Source organism: Grammomys surdaster, unplaced genomic scaffold (genome assembly GCF_004785775.1).
Source record: "Grammomys surdaster isolate TR1022 unplaced genomic scaffold, NIH_TR_1.0 125950, whole genome shotgun sequence".
In the NCBI taxonomy this organism is placed as follows: domain Eukaryota; kingdom Metazoa; phylum Chordata; class Mammalia; order Rodentia; family Muridae; genus Grammomys; species Grammomys surdaster.
Window position 1 is genome coordinate 267,162 of NW_021620771.1, and position 15,258 is coordinate 282,419.

Here is a 15,258-nt window from a genome sequence, read left to right on the forward strand (position 1 = left end):
AGGGGTCAAGAGGACAGGGGAGGGGTCAAGAGGACAGGGGAGGGGTCGGGGCACAGGGGAGGGGTCAGGAGTGCAGAACTTCTAAAGTCCTTTCTTGGAAGGAATTTTTTTGGTTGGAAGATAATAATATGCGTTTGTAATGTTCTGTTGTGTTGAATATGTCTGAGGAGATTGTAAAGTAATTGCAGAAGGATTGAAAGTAGCTGGGGAACTTATGTTTAAATGGATACACTGAGAAAGGGGAGGATAATGGATGGAGGAGATTTACCAAGAAGTGTAAACATTTAAAAAGTAAACGAAAGTGTAAAAATATTGGGACTAGCAAAGCACTTAAAATAAGATTTCACACTCCAACAAGTACAAAAATGCAAATGACATTAACTAGTCAGTGCAAACAAAAGATTGTCCATTTGGGAAAAAAAAAGTAAGAGCTATAAAGTACATTTAAGAGACATGGTTAAGATAAAATGGCATAAAAAGGCTAAAAAGGATGGGATGGGAAAATATATCATGTGAGTGCCACTCTCTGACATCCAAGAAGGCAATTTAAAATGAAGTGTCGGGCGGGGCAGGGGGTGATGAAAATCCAGACTCAATAAGCAGACAAAGCAACAGCGACCCAGAAAATGGAAACAAAACAGTATGACAGAGCCAAAGATTCAGGGTTTTCTTTTGACCCACTGACCATGTGTACCCCTCTCCAGCACACACAGGATGTTAAACAGCTTGCGATGTACCAGGCCATTAGAAGCAATTTCAACTGACTTCAGTTATTACCACACAGATCACAGAGCAACCGAGTTTGGAATTTATTGTATTGTGTTTAACTAGACATATGTGTATGGGTCTGTGTGTGGAAATATGACTGCCGGTGTCCACGGAGGCCAGAGCTGCAGGATTCCCCTGGAGCTGGAATTGCAGGCAGTTGTTAGCCACCCTGACATGAGCACAGGACACTGAACTTGGGTCCTCAAGGACAATGCACACTTTCACCCACTGAGCTGTCTCTTCAGCCAGGGTTTTGGAATGTATAGTGAGAACATAATATAAAATGTCTGTATGTTTGGAAATTAAAATTGTGCCCCAAATAACTAAAGCATCACTAGGGAAATCATGGGAAAATTGTACTGGGGATGTAGCAGGGTTGGTCAGGTGCTTGTCTGGCATGCTCAAAGCACTGGTTCTATCCCCAGGGTCACATTAAACAGGCATGATGGCACGTGCCTGTTATCCTAGCACTAGAGGGGTGGAGACAGGAGGATCCAGAGCCCAAAGTCAGGCTGATGAGCTGGCTTATGGGATGCAGCCACATGCTGCCAAAGCTGACAGCCTGAGTTCAATCCCCAGGGCCCACAGAGTGAAGGAGAGAACTGAGTCCTGTGGTTGTCCTCTGACCTCCATGCTCATGCTACAGCATGTGTGTGCTGGCCAAACAAGTAAACAAATGTAATAAAAGAAAAGTTTAAAAAAGAAAGAAAGGTCATTCTTGGCTACATAGAGAGAGTTGGAGACCAACCTGGATGCTATAGACTGAAATAATTCTCTCTCTCTGTCTCTCTCTCTGTCTCTCTCTCTGTCTCTCCCTCCCTCCCTCCCTCCCTCCCTCCCTCCCTCCCTCCTCCCTCCTTACCTTCCTCCCTTCCTCTCTCCTCTCTATGTGTCTGTCTGTCTAAAAAATTAATAATTTCTTATGCTGTACTTGATTTTCAAAAATTTACTAGCTTCATAGACTAGATTGAGAAGTATTTTTTCTTTTTATGGTTTCTGGAATTACTTGAATCAGACTAGAGTGGTCGTTCTCAAAACTCAATTAGTCATTTTAAGAAACAGAACCATTCTTTTGAAATTCAGACTTACACCTTCAATTTGTTTACATGAAATTGATATATCTTTCACTTCATTTCTTCCTTTTCCTTCCTTCCTTTCTTCCTTCCTTCCTCCCTCTCCCTCTCTCCTTCCTTGCTTCTTTCCTGCCTTCCTTCTTTTGTTCATTTTTAATACAGGGTTTTACCATGCAGCCCTAGCTGGTCTAGAATTCACTACGTAGACTAGGTTGGTCTTGAACTTATAGAGATTTTCCTGCCTCTGCCTCTGGAGTGCCAGGATTAAAGGTGTGTGCAACACCATGCCCTGCTATTTCTTCTTAAAAATTAAAAGAAATACATTTCTTTAAATTCAAAATTAATCCATTCACCTGAGTTTTCAGATTAATGTATCTGCATCTATTATTACCTTTTAAACGTCTGCTGTATATGTAATCATGTTATTTTTTATTTATAATAGTCTACATTTTTTCTTAATTTCAAAATAGTTTCTATATCTATTGGTTGGTCTTTCTGGGCACTCTCCATTGTTCTTGTTCAGTGCTGGGGTGAAACTCAAGGCCCTGGCATGCCAGGCAAGCACTCTGCCAGTCCTTCAGAACATCCTGCGTCTTTCTTTCTTAGTTTCCTCTTTCATCCATTTGAGTTCTAACTTTTTATGTTTAGGCTGACATGTTGGGATTACAACTAACTCTCTCTCTCTGAGAAACTCACTGTGTATCTCAAGCTGAGATTCACCTTGTGTCAGTTCTCTTGTCTAAGCACCATGAATGTCAGCATTACAGGAGTCGATCAACCATGTCTGACAAGAAAGGAAACATACATGACCACTTTCCTTATAAATTGTCTTAGAGATTTATTGCTGTGAAGAGACACCATGGCCATGGCAACTCTTATAAAGGACAACATTTAATTGGGGCTGGCTTACAGTTTTAGAAGTTTAGTTCATTAGCATCACGGCAGGAAGTACGGTGCCATGCAGGCAGACATGGTGCTGGAGAAGTTGAGAGTTCTACATCTTGATCTGCAGGCAGCAGAAGACTGTCACACTAGGCCTAGCTTGAACATAGGAGACCTCAAAGCCCACCCCCACAGTGACACACTTCCTCCAACAAGGCCACACCCACTCTAACAAGGCCACACCTCCTAAGCATGTCACTTGCTATGGGCCAAGCATTCAAACACGTGAGTCTGTCTATTCTTATTCAAACCACCACATTCTCTCCCCGCCCAGTAGGTTTGTAGCCATATCACAATGCTGAAATGTATTCCGTCCAACTTCCAGTGTCGTTCCTTATGGGCCAGGCATTCAGACACATTAAGTCTATGGGAGCCATTCCTGTTCAAACTACCACTCGAGTATAAATGCAAAAGTCATAAACAAAATATTAATGAGTCCAACATAGCAATGCATGAAAGGATTTGCTAAAATCAAGTCAGGGTATTAGTAGAAATGCACATGTGGATTAGCATTAGATAATCCAAGAGTTAAGTGGGCAAAATGCCATCTGCCTTTCACAGGGAGGGAACACACCCAGCTAATAAAGAAAGGAGAAGCGCAACTCTCACTCAGTGCTCAGGAAATTGTGATGTCAGACCACAGTGGCTACCATTATAGACTAACAGAGAATTTTAAGGCTTAACAATACTCAGATAAAGTGTGAATCGGCATAATATCTTATTTATCACTTTAAGGAAACATGACTGATACAAGTGTTTTGGAAAACAATTTGCTTTCCAAAGCTGAATACCTAGATACCTTAAGTCCTAGAAAATTTATTCCTAGATACAGACTCAAGGGAAACCCCTGCAACGTGCCTCAAAGGACGTGTGTGAGAATACTCACAGGGTGGGAACAGAGTTCAGTGGTAGAATGCTTGCCTAGTGTGCAGGGGGTCCTCTGTGTCATCCACAGTGCATGTGTGCATGAGGGGGGGGATGCGCATGTTTAGAGAAATATTGAAAAAGTGAAAGACAAGAGTGAGAAGCATCCCACAGTTGACAAGGAGGATGGAGAGGTTGTGATGCTGAATCCTGGTGGCATCAAACTGAATGAAAACGCAAGTTCTAAAAGTGCGTACATGACGCTGGCTTTATACATTTTTAAAACAAGTGAAGCAGATGCATTCTGGAAGATAAGATGGCTGAGTGGGAGGCCCTGGGAGCCTCCCCACCTAGACAATAACTGCATGGTTGGAGTATGTCTGATATCACTATTTTGGAACTTTTGAGTCTATTAAAGGCTTTCACCTTGGGGGAGAATTCTTTGGGGGTAAATTGTAGTTAGTGTCTTTCAGCTTCAGCTCCTAGCATAGTTAGCTGCCCACCTCCCATGCCAGCCCTGTGGCAGGCAGCTGTGCATGTATTCTTAGATCGGCTAACACACAGCTTACAGGAGTCAAATTTGGCCCCAATGACCCGACTTTCCCAAAATAGAGGGTCCCGCTGAGGTTGCTGAATCTGGCTACCAGGATGCACTCATGGAGACATGAAGGCTGCTGGCCATCTCTGTTGCACTTGTCACTTTGGTGTGGGTCCCTTCTCCAACCCCAAGTTACTTCCAGAATATTTAAAGACCAGGTATTTTCCTTCCCAACTCATTTTGCTGTTTTTTGAGCCATGCATTAAAGGGAAGACTATTTTAAAACTACAGCATACACCAAAGTGATCACGCATGTGATAAAAAAAGTCTGAGACCTTAAATATATACTTCAGATGGATTTTCAGTACAGAGTCAGCCTAAAACAATAAAAAAGATGAAACAATAGCAAACCATGGAGAAAGGCATCTGATTTAAAGGATTACTTCAGCATTAGATTTAAATGCTCACTTTTCAATGAAAACAAAACCAAAATGCCAGGAATGCAAGGAAATAGGAAAGTATGGACCATTCAAGGGACTGGGAATAGATAGAAACTATCTCTGAAAAACACTAGGTAGCAGATCTATCAGAGACTTAGCAAAAGTCTTTAAGTCAAGACATCCAAAGGAACAGAGGCAGGCATAAAGAAAACCAAGCAACAATATATGAACAAAATGAAATAGCAACAAAGAAAAAGTTAAAAAAAATTAAAAGGAACATTTGGAGTTGTAAACACTATAGCTAAAATGAAAAACTGACTACAAAGTTTCAAAGGTAGCCTCTGGCAGACAGAAGAAAACTCAGTCAGTGAAAGCAGAGGCCAGACAATAGAGATTAGTGAGCATGAAGGAGGAAAGTATAAAGTTTAGCAAGGAGTGCAGACATGAATGGGCGGAGTCCCAGGAGAAGAAGAAAGAGACAGAGAGAGGGAGGAGGGAGAGAGGGAGAGAGGAGGAGGAGGGAGAGAGAGAGAGAGAGAGAGAGAGAGAGAGAGAGAGAGAGAGAGAGTATTTGAAAAAATAATGCTCCCAAACTTTTCAAATTTGATGGTCTATAAATATAAATGTATAAATATAACACAGATGATGTATAAAAATATAAACCTCCCCCTGAATTTTAAGTAAGATCAACATAAAGGGACATTTCTAAGAGACACCATGGTCAAACTTTCAAAAGTCAAAGACAAGGAAACAATGATAAAAGCATCAGGAAAGAATGTATTCATCAATAAGATAATCAGGAGATTTCTCTTCAGAATTTAGGAGGCCAGAAGCCAATGAGTTGATTTATTAAAAGTGTATATGTATAGAAACATTACCATATCACAGTCACACATTAATAGAAATTAGTAGAAAGTGGGGGAGGAAATAGGGCTAACCTCTGATAAATAATAGCGAAGGGGAGTGGCTTGTTGCTATTACATCTGCCTTACATGAGAGGCTCAAGGAAAACACATTAGCTGTCACCCCAGATTCCAAGTCACAGTGCAGAGCTACGGTAATAAAAACAGCATGGTACTGGCATAAAAATAGACACCTTGACCAACCAAGGATTCACATGTAAGCCCACACTCCTACAGCCATCTGATTTTTGATAGAGGCCAATGACAAACATTGGAGAACAAATCCCATCTTCAACAAACAAAGCTGGTCAAACTAGGTAGCTAAATTAGACAAATGAAACTAGATTCTTATCTCTCACCCTGCACAAAACTCAACTCCAGATGGATCAAAAATGTCAACAAAAAAACACCGTATGCATTCCATTCCAAAGTATGAAATACACTGAAATTGTAGGCACAGGAAAGAACTTTTCTGAATGGGATCCAGATAGCACAGGCAGTTAGACCAACAGTTAATAAATGGTACGTCATGAAACTAAAAGGTAAAATATACTATCATTCACGTGAAAAGGCAGACTACAGATGGGAATGACATTTGCTAGCTATACATCTGACAAAAGATTAGTGTCTAGAATACACAAAAAAAACCCTAGGAACTAAACATCAAGAAAATAAACTACTTGCTAAAAAAATGAGATATGAAACTAAACAAAATCCTCAAAAGATGAAATACAAATGGCTGAGAAACATTTCTTAAAAATGTTCTACATCCTCAGCTATCAGGGAAATGCAAATTAAAGCTCTTTTGAAATTTCAACTTAAGACCTAAATTGAATAAGAATGGCTAAGATGACGATGATGGTGGTGATGATGATGATGATGGTGGTGGAGGAGGATGTGGAGAAAGGGTGACAGTTATTCACTGCTTGGGGGAATGCAAACTGATACAGCCACTATGAAACTCACAGAAAGAAAACTAAAAAAAACTAGAAACAGATGTTACACATGATCCAGCTGTGGCACTCTCCGGCATAGACCTGGAAACCTCTATCTCCTACTGTAGAGACATTTCCATGTTCTTTGCTGTTCTGTCCATAATAGCCAGGAAATGTAAACAAGCTGGGTGTCCATCAGCGGATGAACAGATAAGGAACAGGTGGTATCTTCTCTTTGCATCAGACAGAGGCCATTATAGGAAGCAACAGATCCTGGGCTAACCAGCCCCGAGCCATACATCCACAATACAACTTTTGCATCTAAGACCCAGGGAGCACTGTACAAGAGGGGGCAGAAAGACTGTAAAAGCCAGAGGGATTGCTCTGCGATTGCATCTCCTAGCAATGACTGGGATGCTTCCCCTATGACCCTTCAACAATACGGCTGCCCAAACAAGACCTGAGCAAGCACGACACTAATGGGCATGCTAACGTGGAAGGGGGAAAAAAATCCCATGAGGTTTCACCCTAAACCAAGAACTACAGGCAACTGAAAAATACTGAGCGTGTGAGGAACAGTCTACCCCAGGGATGAACATCCTAATTGGTTATAAAATACTAACTGGTCAGCTCTGACACTGCATGCATACAAGTAACACTGTATGTACTGAGAAAGTTATATTTATATATTTATGCACATATGTACATATATGTGTGTGTTATAATAACAAAGAAAAAGAGGCCATGAATTTGAGAGGGAGCAAGGTTGGGGGACATGGAAGAGGTAGAGGAGGGAAGGGAGGAAATGATGAAATTATATATTAATTTCAAACAAATAAGAAAAATAAAAATAAAAGAAATTATAGAATTTGTAGGGAAATGGATAGAGCCGACAGCAACCATTCTGAGTAAGGAAACCCAGGACCAGATGGACAAGCATCTCTCATTTGTGGATGGTGGTTTTGAATCTTCAGATGCATGCACTCCATTTGCAATACTCACAGAGGTCAGAACACTAGCCTGGGGCCATGGGGAATGCATTTAAAGGGAGGAGAGACAGGCTGCAGTGGTGCCAAAGGATAAAGGGAGTAACGGGGAGAGGTGAGTGAGGCTGGTGTGGGAGGAAAATGGGGAGGTGAGGATACAGGTAGGGTTAATGAACTCTACAGACCTTCTGCAAAGGTCACATGGAAACTCACTACCATAGAAGCTTCCTAAAATATACACATACACATACACACACACACACACACACACACACACACACACACACACACACATACACATACAGAGAGTCTAAGTGGAGTTACACAATAATGGGGTAACGATACCCCTATTTGACACCACAGGCTAACAAATACAAAGGTCAGTGCCAGGAATGGGTTACCTCTTTTGCAGTTGTTCAGTGACGTTCTATAGACCCCCTAAACCTTTCAGGATGTTGCCAATGCTCTTAGTTAGTCTCTAGAATTTGCTAGCAAGCCCCTATTGCTGAAGATACCACATATGTGAGAGTAAGAGTATAAAAAATCAAGCTGATATTAATCTGGAAGTCTAATCCCTACTGGTTAGATTTCATTGTACTGAAAGAAGCTCTGCACGGTAGCAAGGGAGGAAGGTGATGGCCAGTTTTACCCACCCCTGAACTCTGCAAGCGACAGCAGTGATCAGCATGGAAAGACACGCCCACTGGTGCGAGGGTGGCATGAATGTTCTGGGAGCAACCAATCAGCCTCTGCTTGGATCTAAGGCCTTCTCTATGGGAGGAAAATAATTTCCAGCACTAATACTAGGGCTAAGAACCTGTGGTAGACAGGCCACAGGCCTAGGGAAGAACGGATCACGAGTAATCTGTCAAATAGACATAGTATTAAGCTGACTTGTAATGACCCTTATACTAATACATTTCTCAACCTCATCAGAGAAGCGTCCATTGCAGTTGATGGTGATTAACACAGAAACCCACAACTGGTCAAGGTGCACAGAATAAGAGACTGCTGAGTGCTCAGCCCTAAATGGGCCATGTATGTCACGTCTCCTCCTCCTCCTCCTTGTTTCCCTCCTCTTCCTTCTCCCCCTCTTCCTCCTCTTCCTCCTTATCCCCCTCTCCCTCCTCTCCTTCCTCCTTTCCCTCCTCTTCCTCTTCTACCTCCTCCTCCTCCTCCTCCTCTTCCTCCTCCTCCTAAGGCTCAGGGATCATTGTGGAAGGCTTGTTGGAAAGGTTGTAAGAGACAGGGTTGGATGACTACAGGAAACAGTATTTTCCAGGCAAAGCAGAACAGTTGTACACATAAATCTATAACAGCTGAGACAGCATGCACAAGGCTAGTGCAAGCGCAAGCCAGACAAAACCCAAGCACTGAGAAGGGGGAGAAGGGAGGTGGGCTTTAAATCCCACCCCTACCTAAGGAGCTATTGGCATTTGCTAGCTACCATGAGAGCAGGAGACCATTTTTAAAGGGTATAACTCAGGTGGGTTGACTATGCCCCAATGGAAGACCATACAACCAAAGAAGTTGTTTTTTTTTTAATTAAAAAAATTTAAGGATAAACAAAATGGGTAAACCATTAGCCAACCTAAATATAAAAGGAATAAAAGGCCTAAATTAGTAAAGTTAGATATGAAAGGGGCCAATATGACAGACATCAACGAAGTTCAGAAAATAATTATGATATACCTTAAAAACATTTATTACATTAAATTGAGAGATATAAAAGACATGGATGATTTTCTAGGTGTGTAGGACCTACTAAATGATCCAGGGAGGATAAATAATTTAAACAGATCTGCAACACACATTACGTGACTCAAAATTGCCTATAAAATCCAGCTTTAAGGGAATCATCATCCTCTTCTGGCCTCCATGGGTACCCATATACATATGGAATGAAAATAAATACACACACACACATACACACACACACCCCTCAGCCCTGAGGTCTCAAGTAATCTAATGATGCATCTCAAAACTTTTGAAAAAAGAACAATAAGCCAATTCTAAAACAATAACAAATATTAGAGATGAAATAATAACTAAAGGAATACATAAATCAACCAAGCCAAGCGTCTATTCTTTGAAAATGTTCATCTTATTGACAAATCACTAGCCAACCTGACAGAAAAAAAAGAGGAAGAAGACCCTAATCAGAAGAATCAAAGGGAAATGTTACAACAGCCTCCAAGAAAACCCAGAACGTGATTGGAGAACACTTCCATAACTTACACTCCCCAAAGCACGAAAACCTAGAAGAAATGGATGAGTTTCTAAATCCGTGTGACCTACCAAAATTAAAGCCAGACTATATAAATAACTAGAAGATCCCCATTACAAGCAATGAGACCAAAACTGTAATTAAACATCTTTCCTGAAAGAAAAGCTCAGGGCCAGACGGAGTCACTGCTGGATCCTATCAAAGGCTCAAGGAAGGCTTACTTCATCCCACAAACTACAAAGGGAAGGATAACCACCAAGCTCATCCGACAAACCCAGTGTTATCCTGGTACCCAAACCAGGGAAAAGAAAAAAAAGGAGAAGGAAAGATAACTGTAGACTAATTTTTCTGAGGATCATAGATGCAAAAAAATTTTTTTGTTGAGCTAGGGTGTCTCAATGTAGTTCTGGCTGTCCTGGACTCCTCTATGTAGACCAGACTGGCTTCAAACTCACAGAGATCTGCCTGCCTCTGCCTCTCAAATGCTGGGACTAAAGGCATGCTCCCATCGTGCCCAGCTCAAAAATTCTTAACAAAATACTTGCATAACAAATTAAGGAACACATTAGGAAATTCATACTTCATAACCAAGTGAGTCACATCCCGGGGATGTGAGGTTGGCTTATTTCATGTAAATTGCACCATATAAGCAAACTGATGGACAGAAGCCATAAAATCATCTCAACTGATGTCACAAAGTCATTTGACTAAGCTCAAAATGCCCTCATGATAAAATTCCTTGGAGACACTGGGAATAGATGGAATATACTTGCAAATAATAAAGGTGATTTAAAACAAACCTGTGCCAACATTCTATTAAACAGAGATAAACTGAAGGCATTCCCTCTAAAATCAATATTCAGACGAGGATGCCCACTCTCCCCTCTCTTATTCAGTATAGCGTGCTACGTGTTATTAATAGCAATTAGACAAGACAACGGCGTAAGGGGATAAAATTACGAAATAAAGAAGTCAAACTCTCCTTACTTGTAGACATTTTATACTCGACAGACTTATAAAATCTGCTAGATCTAGGTATAATAAATATTTACATCAAGGTTGCAGGGCACAATCAAGCTTTAAAAACACACTCTGTAACTTTCATACATATATCAACAATGAATTCTCAGAGAAGAAATTAGGAAGACTATTTCATTCATAATACTCCAAAAATTAAGTATCTAAAAATAAGCCTAACCAAATATATGAAAGGCCTCTGACACTGAAAGAGGGAATAAAAATAGATGCTAGATGATAAGAAGATCTTCCATGCTCCTTGTTAGGACAAGGTCCAAAGAATGACACGTGGTGAACACTGCCTCGGGGAACTGTGGGAGAGAATGGTGGCGGGGAGGCAGAGGGCCTTTACCTCAAGTGCATGTCGTTCCCTGGGTTGTTCTTGGATGTGATTTCCAGCCTCCTGTGTTAAACACTAACATTCAACTTATAAGACATGTTTATTCTTATAGGATGTCAAAGCACAGCTATAGAACCCAGTCTGGGGAAAGGATGTGCTGAGAGCCATCCCCAGTGTGGCCTGGATCTGGACACGGCCTCCGGCCTGGCTTTCATGCTTTCCCAGACATAATCTGTAGTACATGCCAGCTAACGGCATTTAAACTGGCCTGTCCTGATGAAGTTGTGGGAGAGGGTTGCTCCATACACACTTAGTATGTACTTACTGGTGTTGATTTACGTGTTTTTCTGAACTCAAAGGACCTTCCTTGGATCATCGCTTTCTTTGTTACATTTGTGTAGAGAAGAACACCAAAACTGGAACAGAGTTGTCTACAGCATTAGACTATAGTCTGCCCCATTCTTTAAGGTTTTCTTTTCTTTTCTTCCTTCCTTCCTTCTTTCCTTCCTTCCTTCCTTCCTTCCTTCCTTCCTTCCTTCCTTCCTTTATTTCTTTCTTCCTTTTTTCTTTCTTTCTTTTTTTGTTTTTTTTTTTTGTTTTTATTTTTGTTTTTGGAGACAGGGTTTCTCTGTATAGCCCAGGCTGTCCTGGAACTCACTCTGTAGACCAGGCTGGCCTCGAACTCAGAAATCCGCCTGCCTCTGCCTCCTGAGTGCTGGGATTAAAGGTGTGTGCCACCAAAGCCCGGCTCTTTAAGGTTTTCAAATCCCAGGCCTTCAGAGAGATCTGCATAGCTCAAAAAAAAAAAAGTTTGACACTCCTCAATTGGCAGAATTAATATTGTGAAAATAGCTACACTATCAAAATTAATCTATAGATTTAATATAAGATATGTCAAAAATTTGATATCATATTTTATAGATCTAAAGAAAAAATCCAATATTTTGTATCTTGAATCATGAAAGACCATGAATACCCAATGCAATCTTGAATAAGAACACGGCTTGGAAGCATCGCAATACCTAACTTCAACTTATCCTACAGGATATTTGCAGAGCATGTGATGTGATGCTCTAGTGACTAAGACAGCTTGGTAGTGGCATGCAAGCAGGCAGGCAGACTAATGAGACAAAATAGAGGACCCGGAAACACGCAGACTAAGCTATGAGCATCCAATCTTTGACAAAGGAGGCAACAATTCGCAACGGAAAAAGAGTCCATTCGACAGTGGTGCTGATGGACCTGGACATCTACTGGCAGAATACTGAAAGCAAATCTGAAGCTTTCATCTTGTACAAGAATCAGTTAGAAATGGATCTTAATTTAAAATCTCAAACACTGAAAAATCCTAAAGAGAAACTGGGGATACTCTTCAAGACACAGGTTACACAAGAACTGACTCAAATAACTACAACAAAACAAAAAACAAAACAAAAAACCCCACAAAAACAAAAACAAGCCCCCAAACCTGAGACAGCACAAGAACAAGCTCCAAGCATAGGCAGAGGGGATGGACCACATGAGATTTAAAAGCTTCTGCACAGCAAAAGGAACCATCGGCAGACATCAGCAGGGCAAACAGCCCACAGAATAGGAGAAAATCTACCACCAACACTTTAGGCCAGGGTCTGAAATTCAGAATTTTCAAAGAACTTCAAGTATTCAACACCTCAAAACCCCAAAGTTGCCACTCAATAGGTGGCCTAGTGAAACAAACCGTTCTCAAGAGAAGAAACACAAACTGCTAAGAATGATTTCTGAAAATGTTGAACATTTCCCACCATTAAGGATATGCAAATTAAAAGCACTTTGTGACACCTGCTCACCCTAGTCAGAATGGCTGTCATCAAGAGATCTACACCAAATATCAGTAAAGAGAGATCTTTATCCACTGCTGGCGGGAATAAAAGTTGATACAGCTAGTGCGGAAGTCAGTTTGCAGGTTCCTCAACAAGTCAGAAATAGAACTACCATAAGACCCTGTTATTCCACTTCTGGGCATTTACTTAGAGAACTCCATATCCTACCATGGAGATACATTCACATGCATGCTTATTGCTGCCTTATTTAGAAAAGTTAGCTCTCCAACAGCAGGCGAATGAATAAAGATGTGTGCTACATATACAAAATGGAATATTATTTACTTGTAGAGACAAATGAAATAATATAGAAAAATGGATGGACTTGGAAGGTGTAGTATTTCGGGAGCTGACCCAAACTCAGAACGATGTGGACCCTAGACTACAATGTCTATATACATGTATGTAGACACGTGTAAGTGTGAGCACAGCACTTAGGAAGGCGAGCAGAACAGGGTGCTGCCAGGCGACGAGAAGGGACAAAATGGAAGCAAGAGTCCACAAGTCATGACAGAATGCATGAATGCTTAAATTTAAAAGAATTTCAGTTCTGTAATAGCTATATATGTGTGTGTGTGTGTGTGTGTGATACCTGAATAAAAATGTAATTGATCTCAGTAATTAGGAACACTGGCCACTCTTTCAGAGGACTCAGGTTCTAGTCCCACGTGGCAGCTCACAGCCGTCTGCGATTATAGTCCCTTCTGGCTTCTGTAGGCACCAAGCATGCATGTGGTACAAAAACATGCAGATAAAACACCAATAAACATAACATAAAATAAAGTAATCAATAACAAAAGCTCAAAGCCCCAAGTGAAGCTCCATGGTGTCCTCTTGGCCATTCTGACTGGACAGAAGTTCACGGAGCTGTGCGGAGTTTGGGGCGGGGCAAGACAAATGTTTGAGTGGCTCCCTTAAGCTGCCTGTGTGATGTTTTGTGAGTTAATTAGAATAAACCAATTTCATTTTGAAACAAAAGAAGTATGAAACAAAAGAAACCAAATACAGAGATATAAGAAGAAAATAAATTATGACAGAGATTAAATAAAGTAATAAAAAACTACAGAAAACAAGTGAAATAAAAATTTTGACATGATCAATAAAATTGACAAGGCTATTAAGAAAACAGACTTGGGTCTGGAGAAATGGCTCATCAATTAAGAGCATTGACTACTCTTCCAGAGGTCCTGAGTTCAATTCCCAGAAAGCACATGGTGACTCACAACCATCTGTAATGGGATCTGATGCCCTCTTCTGGTGTGTCTGAAGATGGCGACAGTATACTCACATATATAAAATAAATAAATTAATTTTAAAAAACCCAAAAAAACAAAAAATCAGTCTCAACTCAACAGGGATGACATTAGCCGAAATATCCAAAAAAGGGTATCCTGTAGAAACCATATACAGTGGTAGGCATGGGCCACTCACCCATCTCCAAATATTAACCCAGAATTGTTCCTGTCTAAAGGAAATGCAGGGACTAAGAGTGGACCAGAGACTGAAGGAAAGGCCATCCAGAGACTGCCCCACCTAGGGATCCATCTCATCTGCAGACACCAAACCCAGACACTATTGCTGATGCCAAGAAGCACTTGCTGACAGGAGCCTGGTATAGCTGTCCCCTGAGAGGCTCTGCCAGAGCCTGACCAATACAGATGTGGATGCTCACAGATAACTATCGAACTGAGCACGGGGTCCCCAATGGAGGAGTTAGGGGAAACGACTGGAGGAGCTGAAGGGGTTTGCAACTCCATAGGAAGAACAACAATATCAACCAATCAGACCCCCTAGAGCTCCCAGGGTGTAAACCACCAATCAAGAGTACACATGGAGGGACCCATGGCTCCAGCTGCATATGTAGCAGAGGATGGCCTTTTCTGGCATCATTGGGAGAAGAGGCCCTTGGTCCTGTGGAGGCGTGATGACCTAGTATAGGGGGATGCTAGGGTAGTGAGGCAGGAGTGGGTGAGTGGGGGAGCACCCTCACAGAAGCGGAGGGAGGATGGGATGGGGGTTTGCAGAGGGGAAACTGGGAAGGGGGCTAATATTTGAAACATAAATAAATAAAATAACAATAAATAATAATAAATATTAAAAACAGACTCAAATGACTAAATAAAAAAGGAAAGTGGGCTGGTCACTCTCATCCTGTGCCAGTAAAAGAAAGGCTAGTGTGGTTATATGTCAGCCAGTTGGACAGCCTATGTGAGAGGAACAAACTGTAGAAGCATCAGAGCTACCACAACTAAACCATGACAACAGTCCAAACTGAGGCATAGCTAATAGGGAGATGGAAACAAAAATTAAAAATCACCCTCAAAGTGAAGTCCAGATCCAACGGCCTCCAGGTGATCACCCTACAAA

At 41.3% G+C, this 15,258-nt stretch overlaps 1 protein-coding gene across 1 annotated transcript in view; it reads right to left on the reverse strand.

Moving 5' to 3' along the window:
* Cacna2d4 (calcium voltage-gated channel auxiliary subunit alpha2delta 4) overlaps positions 1 to 15,258 on the reverse strand; it is a 114,220-nt gene that overhangs the window by 88,054 nt on the left and 10,908 nt on the right. The window lies entirely within an intron of this gene.